The sequence below is a fragment of the Bos javanicus genome, chromosome 3 (genome assembly GCF_032452875.1).
Source record: "Bos javanicus breed banteng chromosome 3, ARS-OSU_banteng_1.0, whole genome shotgun sequence".
Classification (NCBI taxonomy): Eukaryota; Metazoa; Chordata; class Mammalia; order Artiodactyla; family Bovidae; genus Bos; species Bos javanicus.
The window spans coordinates 25,473,366-25,484,766 of record NC_083870.1 but is presented as its reverse complement, the minus strand read 5'-3'; the positions used below and the strand labels follow the sequence as shown (position 1 = coordinate 25,484,766).

Genomic DNA, 11,401 nt, shown 5'->3' with positions numbered 1-11,401 from the left:
AGATTTAAACCATGAAATGTGCAACAGGGCATGGATCTTGGTGTAAGATGCTGAGTCAACTAACAGGGGGAACCAAAGAAGAAAGATACATTTAGATATATTTAAGCCTTTCCATTGCCCTAAGACTTAATTTGGACATATTAGTATTTCCAGAGGACTAAAAGAGAACTGAAAGATAGACATGTAGAAATTATTTAGAATGAAGCTCAAAGAGCCAATGTAAAGAGAGGTAAAAGTTCTCTAACATAAGTTTAATTGGAATTATAGAAGAAGAGGAGAGAGAAATGGATCAGAAGCAATACTTAAAAAAAATAATTATTGAGAAAGTTCCAGAACCAATGAAACATACTAATCTACATATTCAAGAAGCCCAATATAGTCTCATTTGGGTAAATAAAAAGAAACCCATACCACTGCAGATGGTGATTGCAGCCATGAAATTAAAAGACGCTTACGCCTTGGAAGGGAAGTTATGACCAACCTGGACAGCATATTAAAAAGCAGAGACATTACTTTGTCAACAAAGGTCCATTTAGTCAAGGCTATGGTTTTTCTAGTAGTCATGTATGGACGTGAGAGTTGGACTGTAAAGAAAGCTGAGTGCAGAAGAATTGATGCTTTTGAACTGTGGTGTTGGAGAAGACTCTTGAGAGTCCCTTGGACTGCAAGGAGATCCAACCAGTCCATCCTAAAGGAGATCAGTCCTGGGTGTTCATTGGAAGGACTGATGTTGAAGCTGAAACTCCAATACTTTGGCCACCTGATGTGAAGAGCTGACTCATTTGAAAAGACCCTGATGTTGGGAAAGATAGAAGACAGGAGGAGAAGGGAATGACAGAGGATGAGATGATTAGATGGCATCACCAACTCAATGGACATGAGTTTGGGTAAACTCCGGGAGTTGGTGATGGACAGGGAGGCCTGGTGTGCTGCCGTTCATGGGATTGCAAATAGTCAGACATGACTGAGGGACTGAACTGAACTGAACTGATACCTAGTTAAATCATATTGACACTGCATTAAAAAAGAAAATGTTTTAAAGGCAGCCAGATTATCTTCTAAGCAACAACAATTAGACAACATTTCAACAGTAAAAATCAATGCAAGACTAGTATGAAGAATTATTGTCCACATCAGTCAGTTCAGTCTGACTCTTCCCTGTTCATCACCAACTCCCAGAGCTTGCTCAAACTCATCAAGTCAGTGATGCCATCCAACCATCTTATTCTCTGTTTTTCCCTTCTCCTCCTGCTTTGAATCTTTCCCAGCATCAGGGTCTTTTCAAATGAGTCAGTTCTTCGCATCAGGTGGTCAATGTATTGGAGCTTCAGCGTCAGCATCAGTCTTTCCAATGAATATTCAGGACTGATTTATTTTAGGATGGACTGGTTGGATCTCCTTGCAGTCCAAGGGAGTCTCAAGAGTCTTTTCCAACAACACAGTTCAAAAGCATCAATTCTTTGGTGCTCAGCTTTCTTTATGGTCCAGCTCTCACATCCATACATGACTACTGGAAAAACTATAGCTTTGACTAGATAGACCTCTGTCAGCAAAGTAATTTCTCTGCTTTTTAATACACTGTCTAGATTGGTCATAGCTTTTCTTCCAAGGAGCAAGTGTCTTTTAATTTCATGGCTGCAGTCACCATCTGCAGTGATTTTGGAGCCCCCAAAATAAAGTCTCTCACTGTTTCCATTGTTTCTCCATCTATTTGCCAGGAAGTGATGAGACTGGATGCCATGATCTCAGTCTTTTGAATGCAGAATTTTAAGCCAACTTTTTCACTCTCCTCTTTCACTTTCATCAAGAGACTCTTTAGTTCTTTATTGTCCACATACTAAGAGGAAATACCTGTCGGTCTATAATTCTATACCTAGTGAAATTACCTTTCAAGAATGTTGTTGTTTAGTTGCTAAGTCATGTCCGAATCTTTTGCCACCCCATGATCTGCAGTACACCAGGTTCTTCTGTCCACGGGATTTCCCAGGAAAGAATACTAGAGTGTGTTACCATTTCCTTCTCTCAGGGATCTTCCTGAATCAGGGATCTAACTTGTGTCTCCTGCATTGGCAGGAGGATTCTTTACCACTGGGTCACCTAGGAAGCCCCTTTAAGAATGAGGACAACATAAAGATATTTTCAGAAAATATGGTATGTAATACGTAGCCTAAAATCTCCAGTTAAAACACAGAATCATCTAATTTTAAAATATACACCTACATGAGTTTGAGCAAACTCTGGGAGTTGGTGATAGACAAGGAAGCCTGTCATGCTGCAGTCCATGGGGTCGCAAAGAGTCAGACATGACTGAGTGACTGACTGATATTATGCTCACAAGGGGGTTTCCCAGGTGATTCAGTGAGAAAGAATCCACCTGCGAGTGCAGGAGTTGCATAAAATGGGGGTTCATTCTCTTGGTCAGGGAGAGCCCCTGAAAGAGGAAATTGGTAACCCACTCCAGTATTCTTGATGGGATAATCCAATGGACAGAAGAGCCTGGGTGGATTATACTTCATGGGATTGCAAAGAGTCAGACATGAATGAAGCAAATGAACACACATGCACACTGTTCATGAGAGACATTTTTAAACATAAACCACAGAAAGTAAAATAAAGTGTGGAAAACGTTATACTGGGAAAGTACTAAACAATAGCTGGTGTAGCTATAATAATATAAGCAAAATCAGTATTAGGGCAAAAAAACAGAATCCTAGAATAAAAAGTCATTGTATACTGATAAAAATGTTAAATTGCTCATAAAGATAAAACAACTCTACATTTGTAAGTATCTAAAATCATATTTTCAAAATATACAAAAGCAAATCTGAAAACAATGAAAGGACTTAATTATTTCAGATTTAAAGAAATAAGGATTAAATGATAAGGAGTGAAGAAGCTATTCTACCCTTTCAAAAACTTTAAATATACTTCTACTGAATAAATTGACATTGTACATTAAAAAGTCTGTAAGGATATAGAATAAAAATGGTCAAAGTTTGAATATAGGGCAAATATGGCCTACTGTCTGTTTCTGTATAGTCTGTGAAGTGATAATTCTTTGTACATTTCTACATAGTTAAAAAAACCAAAGGATATTAATTTTTATTTGGAGGAAAACTGCTTTACAATGCTGTGTTGGTTTCCGCCATTCAACAATGCAAATTCACCATAATTATACATGTATCATCTCCCTCTTGAGCCTCCCTCCCCTCCCCCTACTCCACCCCTTTAGGTCATCACAGAGCATCAGGCTGAGCTCCCTGTATTATATAGCAACTTCACGCCAGCTATCTGTTTTACACATGGTAGTGCATATATGTCGATGCTAATTTCTCCAAGCATCCCATTCTTTACTTCATCCACTGTGCCCACAAGTCCCTTCTCTCTATATATCTGCATCTCCATTCCTTCCCTGCAAATAGGCTCATCAATACCATTTTTCTAGATTCCATATGTATATGTTAATATACAATATTTGTTTTTCTCTTTCTGACTTACTTCACTCAACCTTCACAAAATAGGTTCTAAGTTCACCCATCTCCCTGGAACAGACTCAAATTTTTTTTTTTTTATGGCTGAGTAATATTCCATTGTATGTATACACACACACACACACACACACACACCCCACATCTTCTTTATCCATTCATCTGTTGATGGACATCTAGGTTACTTTCATGTCCTAGCTACTGTAAACAGTGCTGCTATGAACACTAGGTATACATGTGTCTTTTTCAATTATGGTTTTCTCAGAGTGAACGCTCAGTAGTGGGATTGTTGGCTCATATGGTAGTTTTATTCCTCCTTTTTTAAGGAATCTCCATACTGTTTTCCATAGTGGCTGTTGAAGTTTACATTCCCACCAACAATAAAAGAGGGTTCCCTTTTCTCCACATCCTTTCCAGCATTTATTATTTGTAGATTTTTGGATGATGGCCATTCTGACTGGTGTGAGACGGTATCTCATTGCAGTTTTAATCTTCATTTCTCTAATAATTAGTGAGGCTTCCCCAGTGGCTCAGCAGGTTAAGAACCTGCCTGCAATGGAGGAGACATGGGTTTGATCCCTGAGTTGGGAAGATCCCCTGGAGGAGGAAATGGCAGCCCACTTCAGCATTCTTGCCTAGAGAATCCCATGGACAGAGGAGCCTGGTGGGCTACAGTCTGTAGGGTCACAAAGAGTCAGACACGACTGAAGCAACTTAATGAGCATGTGCGTACTCTGCATATAAGTTAAATAAGCAGGATGACAATATACAGCCTTGTCATACTCCTTTCCCAATTTGAACCAGTTTGAATTTTGAACCAGATCATTCCACTTCTGGTTCTAACTATTGCTTCTTGTCCCACATGAAGCTTTCTCAGTAAACAGGTAAGGTGGTCTGGTATTCCCATCTCTTTAATAATTTTCCAGTTTGTTGTGATCCACACAGTCAAAGGCTTTAGCGCAGTCAATGAAGCAGAAGTAGATGTTTTTCTGGAACTCCCTTGCTCTCTCCATAATCCAATGAATGTTGGCAATTTGATCTCTGGTTCCTCTGCCTTTTCTAAACCCAGCTTGTACATCTGGAAGTTCTTGGTTCATGTACTGCTGAAACCTAGCTTGAAGGAGTTTGAGTAAAACCTGGCTAGTACGTAAAATTAGTGCAGTTGTGCAGTAGTTTGAACATTCTTTGGTATTACCTGTCTTTGGGATTGGAATGAAAACTGACTTTTCCAGTCCTGTGGCCACTAATGAGTTTTCCAAATTTTCAGATATAGTGAATGCAGTACTTTGACAGTATCACCTTTTAGGATTTTAAATAGCTCAGCTGGAATTATGTCACCTCCACTAGCTTTGTTCACAGTAATGCTTCCTAAGGCCCACTTGACCTCACACATTTGTCCAGCTCTAGGTGAGTGATCACACCATCATAGTTATCTGGATCATTAAGAATTTTTTTTTAACAGTTCTGTGTATTCTTGCCACCTCTTCTTAATCTCTTTTGCTTCTGTTAGGTCCTCATCATTTCTTTATTTCTTCATTGTGCCCATCCTTGCACGAAATGTTTCCTTGATATCCCCAATTTTCTTGAAAAGATCTCTAGTCTTTCTCATTCTATTGTTTTTCTCTATTTCTTTGCATCATTCATTTTAAAAGGCCTTCTTTTCTCTCCTTACTAAAAGGAATATTTTTCCTTTTGTCTCCTGCCTTTCACTTTTCTTCTTTCTTCAGCTATTTGTAAAGCATCCTCAGACAACCATTTTGGGCTAAAACCCAAAAACTAACAATACCAAATGCTGAGAAGAACAGGGGGCAACAGGAACTCTTATTCATTGCTGATGAAAGTGCAAAAATGTGCAGCCTCTTTGGAAGAGGCCCTGGATGTTTCTTATAAAGTTTCTTACACAGTTGCATGAATGCAGATGTTCATAAGCAGCTTTATTTATAATTTCCCAAAACCTGGAAGCAATCAATATATCCCTCAATAGGTGGATGGATAAACCACTGCACATATATACTACTACTGCTAAGTAACTTCAGTCGTGTCCGACTCTGTGCGACCCCATAGATGGCAGCCCACCAGGCCTCCCCGTCCCTGGGATTCTCCAGGCAAGAACACTGGAGTGGGTTGCCATTTCCTTCTCCAATGCATGAAAGTGAAAAGTGAAAGTGAAGTCGCTCAGTTGTGTCTGACCCTCAGTGACCCCATGGACTGCAGCCTTCCAGGCTCCTCTGTCCATGGGATTTGCCAGGCAAGAGTACTGGAGTGGGGTGCCATTGCCTTCTCTGCACATATATACAGTGGAGTATTATTATGTGATAAGAAATGAACGACCAAGTCATGAAAAGACTTGGAGGAATCTTAAATGCATATCGCTAAGTGAAAGCAGACAGTCTACAAAGGCTGCATGTTATCTGATTCCAATGATGTGATATTCTCAAAATGGGAAAACAATGGAGAAAATTAAAAGATCAGAGGCTGCCAGGTGTTCTAGGCAGGGATGGGTCAGGGTCAGGGAAAGGGGAAGTTTGAATAAGTAGAGCCTAGGGGATATTTCAGATAGTGAAACAATCCTGTATAATATTGAAATGATGGATTCATGACATATATTTGCAATAATTCATAGAACTGTACAACACAAAAAGAGAACCTTCATGTAAACTATACGGACTTGAGTTAATAATAATGTGTCAACATTGATTCTTCAGTTGTAACAAATGTAGCACACTTTCGAGATGGGAAAAATAGGGGAAAACTGAGCCTGAAAGAGAGGGAGACTTTGGGAATTCTGTCTACTTTCTGCTATTTTTTTTCCAGTAAAACTAAAATTGCTCTAAAAAATAAAGTCTGTGGATGGTGACAGCCATGAAATTAAAAGATGTTTACTCTTTGGGCTTCCCTGGTGGCTCAGAGGTTAAAGCGTCTGCCTGCAATGCGGGAGACCTGGGTTCGATCCCTGGGTTGGGAAGATCCCCTGGAGAAGGAAATGGCAACCCACTCCGGTATTCTTGCCTGGAGAATCCCATGGACTGAGGAGCCTGGTGGGCTACAGTCCACAGGGTCTCAGAGAGTTGGATACGACTGAGCGACTTCACTTTCACTTTTCTACTCCTTGGAAGAAAAGCTATAACAAACCTAGACAGCATATTAAAAAGCAAAGACATCACTTTGCCAACTAAGGTCTGCTTAGTCAAAGCTATGGCTTTTCTAGTAGTCATGTACAGATGTGGGAGTTGGACCATAAAGAAGGCTGAGTGCTGAAGAATCAAAGCTTTTGAACTGTGGTGCTGGAGAAGACTCTTGAGAGTCCCTTGGAAAACAAGGAGATCATACCAGTCAACCCTAAAGGAGATCAACCCTGAAGATTTATTGGAAGGACTGATGCTGAAGCTAAAGCTCCACTACTTTGGCCACCTGATGTGAACAGTCAATTCACTGGAAAAGACCCTGATGCCACTGAGGGCAGGAGGAGAAGTGGGTAACAGAGGATGAGATGGCTAGATGGCATCACTGACTCAATGGACATGATTTTGAGCAAACTCTGGGAGACAGTGAAAGATAGGGAAGCCTGGCGTGCTGCATTCCATGGGGTCACAGAGTTGGACACGAATTAGTTACTAAATGGTAAGTTTAAAAACGAGAGATTGTGTCACCTTAGATTTAAGAGCTGTGAAGAAATCTGGACAAACTGCTCTGGAGACAGAAGACTTTGGAATCAGGCAATTAGAGAAGCAGCTATGCAGACCACCCTTACATCAAGTCCTCTTGTAGACATAAGAGAGAGAGCTATTGAGCTGGGAAGTCTAGAAAGCTATAGGAATACTTTCATCCACTTCTCCAACAAGGAATCTTCTGCTACTATCCAAGAAAAATCTATTTCATTGTTTTTTTCATTGAAGTGCAGTTGCTGTGCAATATTATATAAGTTACAGGTATACAATATAGTGATTCATGATTTTTTAAAAGGCATTGAAACATGTATAATATCATATATGAAATGAGTCGCCAGTCCAGGTTCAATGCACGATACTGGATGCTTGGGGCTGGTGCACTGGGACGACCCAGAGGGATGGTATGGGGAGGGAGGAGGGAGGAGGGTTTAGGATGGGGAACACATGTATACCTGTGGCGGATTCATTTTGATATATGGCAAAACCAATACAATATTGTAAAGTTAAAAAATAAAATAAAATAATAAAAAAAATAAAGGCTATGTTTCATTGATAGGTATTATAAAATACTGGTTATATAACCTGTGTTTTACAATATATCCTTGTAGTTAAGTTTATACCTAATATTTTGTACCTCTTAATCCTCCACCCCTACACTGTCCTTTTCCTCTTTCCTCTCCCCATGTAACTACTAGTTTCTTCTCTATACCTGTGTTTGCCTCTTTTTTGTTACATTCATTAGTTTGTTGTATTTTTTAGATTTCACATAAAAGTGATGTCATACAGCATTTACCTTTCTGTATCTGATTTATTTCACTTAGTATAAAGTCCTCAAAGTCCATCCATGTTGCTGCAAATGGTACATTTTCATTCTTTTTTTATGGATGAGTGGTATTCCATTGTATATATGTACCACATCTTACCACGTCTTCTTTATCCATTCATCTGTTGATGGATGCGTAGGTTGCTTCCATATCTTGGCACTTGTAAATAACATTGTTATGAACATTGGCATGTATCTTCTTGAATGACTGGTTTTGGGTTTTTTTTGGATATTGCATAGTAAAGGAAACCATTGATAAAATGAAAAGACAACTTACTGAATGGGAGGAAATATTTGCAAATGATATGACTGATAAGGAGTTAAAATCCAACATATATAAATAGTTCATACAACTCAATATAAAAAAAAACTGATTAAAAAATGGGCAGAAGAACTGAATAGACATTTTGCCAAAGAGGAAAGGCAGATGGCCAACAGGGACATGAAAAGATGGTCAACATCCCTAATCAGAGAAATGCAAATCAACCACAATGAGATACTACCTCACACCTCTCAGGATGGCTGTCATCAAAAAGAATACAGGTAACAAATGCTGGAGATGGTATGGAGAACAAAGAACTCTTATACACTACTGGGGGAAATAAAACTGATACAGTCACTGTGGAAAACATTATAGAAGAAAGCAAAATAGAACTACTATAGAGACCAAAGGAATGAGTTGCTTTTGCAGGGGGCTTCCCAGGCAGTGCTAGTGGTAAAGAGCCTGCCTGCCAATGCGGGGAGTAAAAGAGATCCCTGGGTTGGGAAGATGCCCTGGAGGAGGACATGGTAACCCATTCCAGTATTCCTGCTGGAGAAGCCCATGGACAGAGGAGCCTGGTGGGCTATAATCCATGGGGTCTCAAAGAGTTGGACAAGACTGAAGCAACTTAGCATGACATAGCTGCTGCTGCTAAGTCGCTTAAGTCATGTCCAACTCTTTGCGATTCCATGAATTATAGCCTGCCAGGCTCCTCTGTCCATGGGATTCTGCAGGCAAGAATACTGGAGTGAGTTGCCATTTCCTTCTCCAGGGGATCTTCCCAAACCAGGGATAGAACCCAAGTCTTTTAGTCTCCTGCACTGGCAGCTGGGTTCTTTACCGCTAGCACCACCTGGGAAGCATGACCCAGTATTTCTCTAAATTTTGAGTTACAATAAAGAATTCACTTTGCCTTCCTAGGAGGGTTCCTGGATACCGTGGTGAGCTGTAAACTTGAGAAAAAAAGATTAACTCTCAGTCTCACAGATTATTGAAGGCATATGAGAAAGCTGAGCACCGAAGAAATTGATGCTTTTGAACTGTGGTGTTGGAGAAGACTCTTGAGAGTCCCTTGGACTGCAAGGAGATCCAACCAGTCCATTCTGAAGGAGATCAGCCCTGGGATTTCTTTGGAAGGAATGATGCTAAAGCTGAAACTCCAGTACTTTGGCCACCTCATGCGAAGAGTTGACTCATTGGAAAAGACTTTGATGCTGGGAGGGGCTGGGGGCAAGAGGAGAAGGGGACAACAGAGGATGAGATGGCTGGATGGCATCACTGACTCGATGGACGTGAGTCTGAGTGACCTCCGGGAGTTGGTGATGGACAGGTAGGCCTGGCGTGCTGCGATTCATGGGGTCACAAAGAGTTGGACACGACTGAGCAACTGAACTGAACTGAACTGATGAGACATTAAGAAAAACTTGTAATGCATGACAGTGTAATTTAGGGATTAGTTGCCCTGACTCAAATCCCAAATTTACCACTGACAAGCTGAGAAATCTCAAGGAAGTTCCTTAACCTCTCTGTGTCACAATTACCTTGTCTGTAAATTGAAATTATTAAGATATATATAGATATATACCTCACAGAGCCGTTGTGAGGATTTGCTGATTTAATATTTTAAAGTATACAGAATTGTGCCTGCTACATAAACACACATTTCCTATATATAAGGATTTCTTAAAATGAAAATGATGAGCATCTCAACAGTAAACCAAGGAAAGATGTGAATAGAAAATTCACAAAAAGAAAAAAAAAAGCAATAAGCATCTTTAAATGTTTAATCTCACCAGTAATCAAAGAAAGGCAAAATAATATAATAAGATGCATTAATTCCCTTTCACACTGAGCGAGATGAGAAGACTGACCATAGCTTTGGCAAAGATGTGAGGAAGTAGACATTTTCATACTGTGCTGGAGGTAGGGTATACACTGCAATTGTCTCAGAGGAGAACAAGTAATTTAGATCATGACAGACACTGTTGATTGCTTACCCAGCTCTTCTCCACCTTCCTTTCTCCCTACTAGCAGTGCTCATCTCCTGAGAGAAAAGCCAAAACTGCCGGATGCTGTTTCCCCAGCCTAGGTCCCCATCCAGGTCTAGTCAATGAGATATAAGAGGAGACCTGGGCGGGGAGGGGGAGCTGCTGGTAGACTCTGGAGGCATTTTTCTCCCTGATAAAGAAAGACGTGAACTTTCAGCATCAAACTCTCAGAAATTAATAGAATGAATATACAGAAATGTAGAAGGATTTGGTAGATCTGAAAAGCACCATGAACCAATTCAACATAATCAAGATTTAAACAATTTTCGCACAATAGTGGGATACAAATTATACTAAAAATCTTAATTTACCTACTTAAAAATAATTGCAATATATAGTGGAACTGTATGTAAATTTGTTCTGTATTTTCCAAGTTTCCTGTAAATGTGCTATCATACTTTCATAATTTAAAAAGTAAAAAAGAAAGAGGAAAAAAAGACACGTGAAAGCTCATATGTTCACCCTCTTCCCTTTCATTTTAAAATTTACTTTTTAAAATTGAAGTATAATTGATTTACAATGTTGTGCCAATCTCTGTCATACAGCACAGTAACTCAGTTACACACATTATAGGCATTCTTCGCCCTCTTTCCTTTCTGCTTTGGAAGTTACGACATGAGGACCTCATACCTGGAGCTGACGTCGTCTTCTTGCTATTCTGAGGAAAAGAGGACAGAGAAGCCAACCCAGAACCTTGATATCACTGATTGTTCATCTAACCCTAAAACAGTAGCCCAGGTGTTAGAGCTAACATCGTCCCGGTGGCTCAGTTGGTAAAAATCTGCCGACAGTGTGGGAGACCCAGGTTCAAGCCCTGAGTCGGGAAGATCCCTTGGAGAAGGAAATGGCCACTCATTCCAGTATTCTTGCCTGGAAAATTTCATGGACAGAGAAGACTGGCAGGCTACAGTCCTAGGGTTGCAAGAATTGGACATGACTTAGTGACTAAAACACCACCACCACCATTTCAGAGTACATAATGACATAGGAAAATGTTTGCTATTTATTACAAAAAGATCAAAGTGATCAAGAAATGTGTAGTGCTGTGATTCCTGTTGATGCATTTATTCAACAAAAAGATAAGCATAATAATAGTAATGATAATACCAAGC

General features: G+C 39.9%; 1 protein-coding gene across 6 annotated transcripts in view; it reads right to left on the bottom strand.

Moving 5' to 3' along the window:
- The window catches only part of SPAG17 (sperm associated antigen 17), a 252,618-nt gene that overhangs the window by 74,158 nt on the left and 167,059 nt on the right, over positions 1-11,401 (bottom strand). The window lies entirely within an intron of this gene.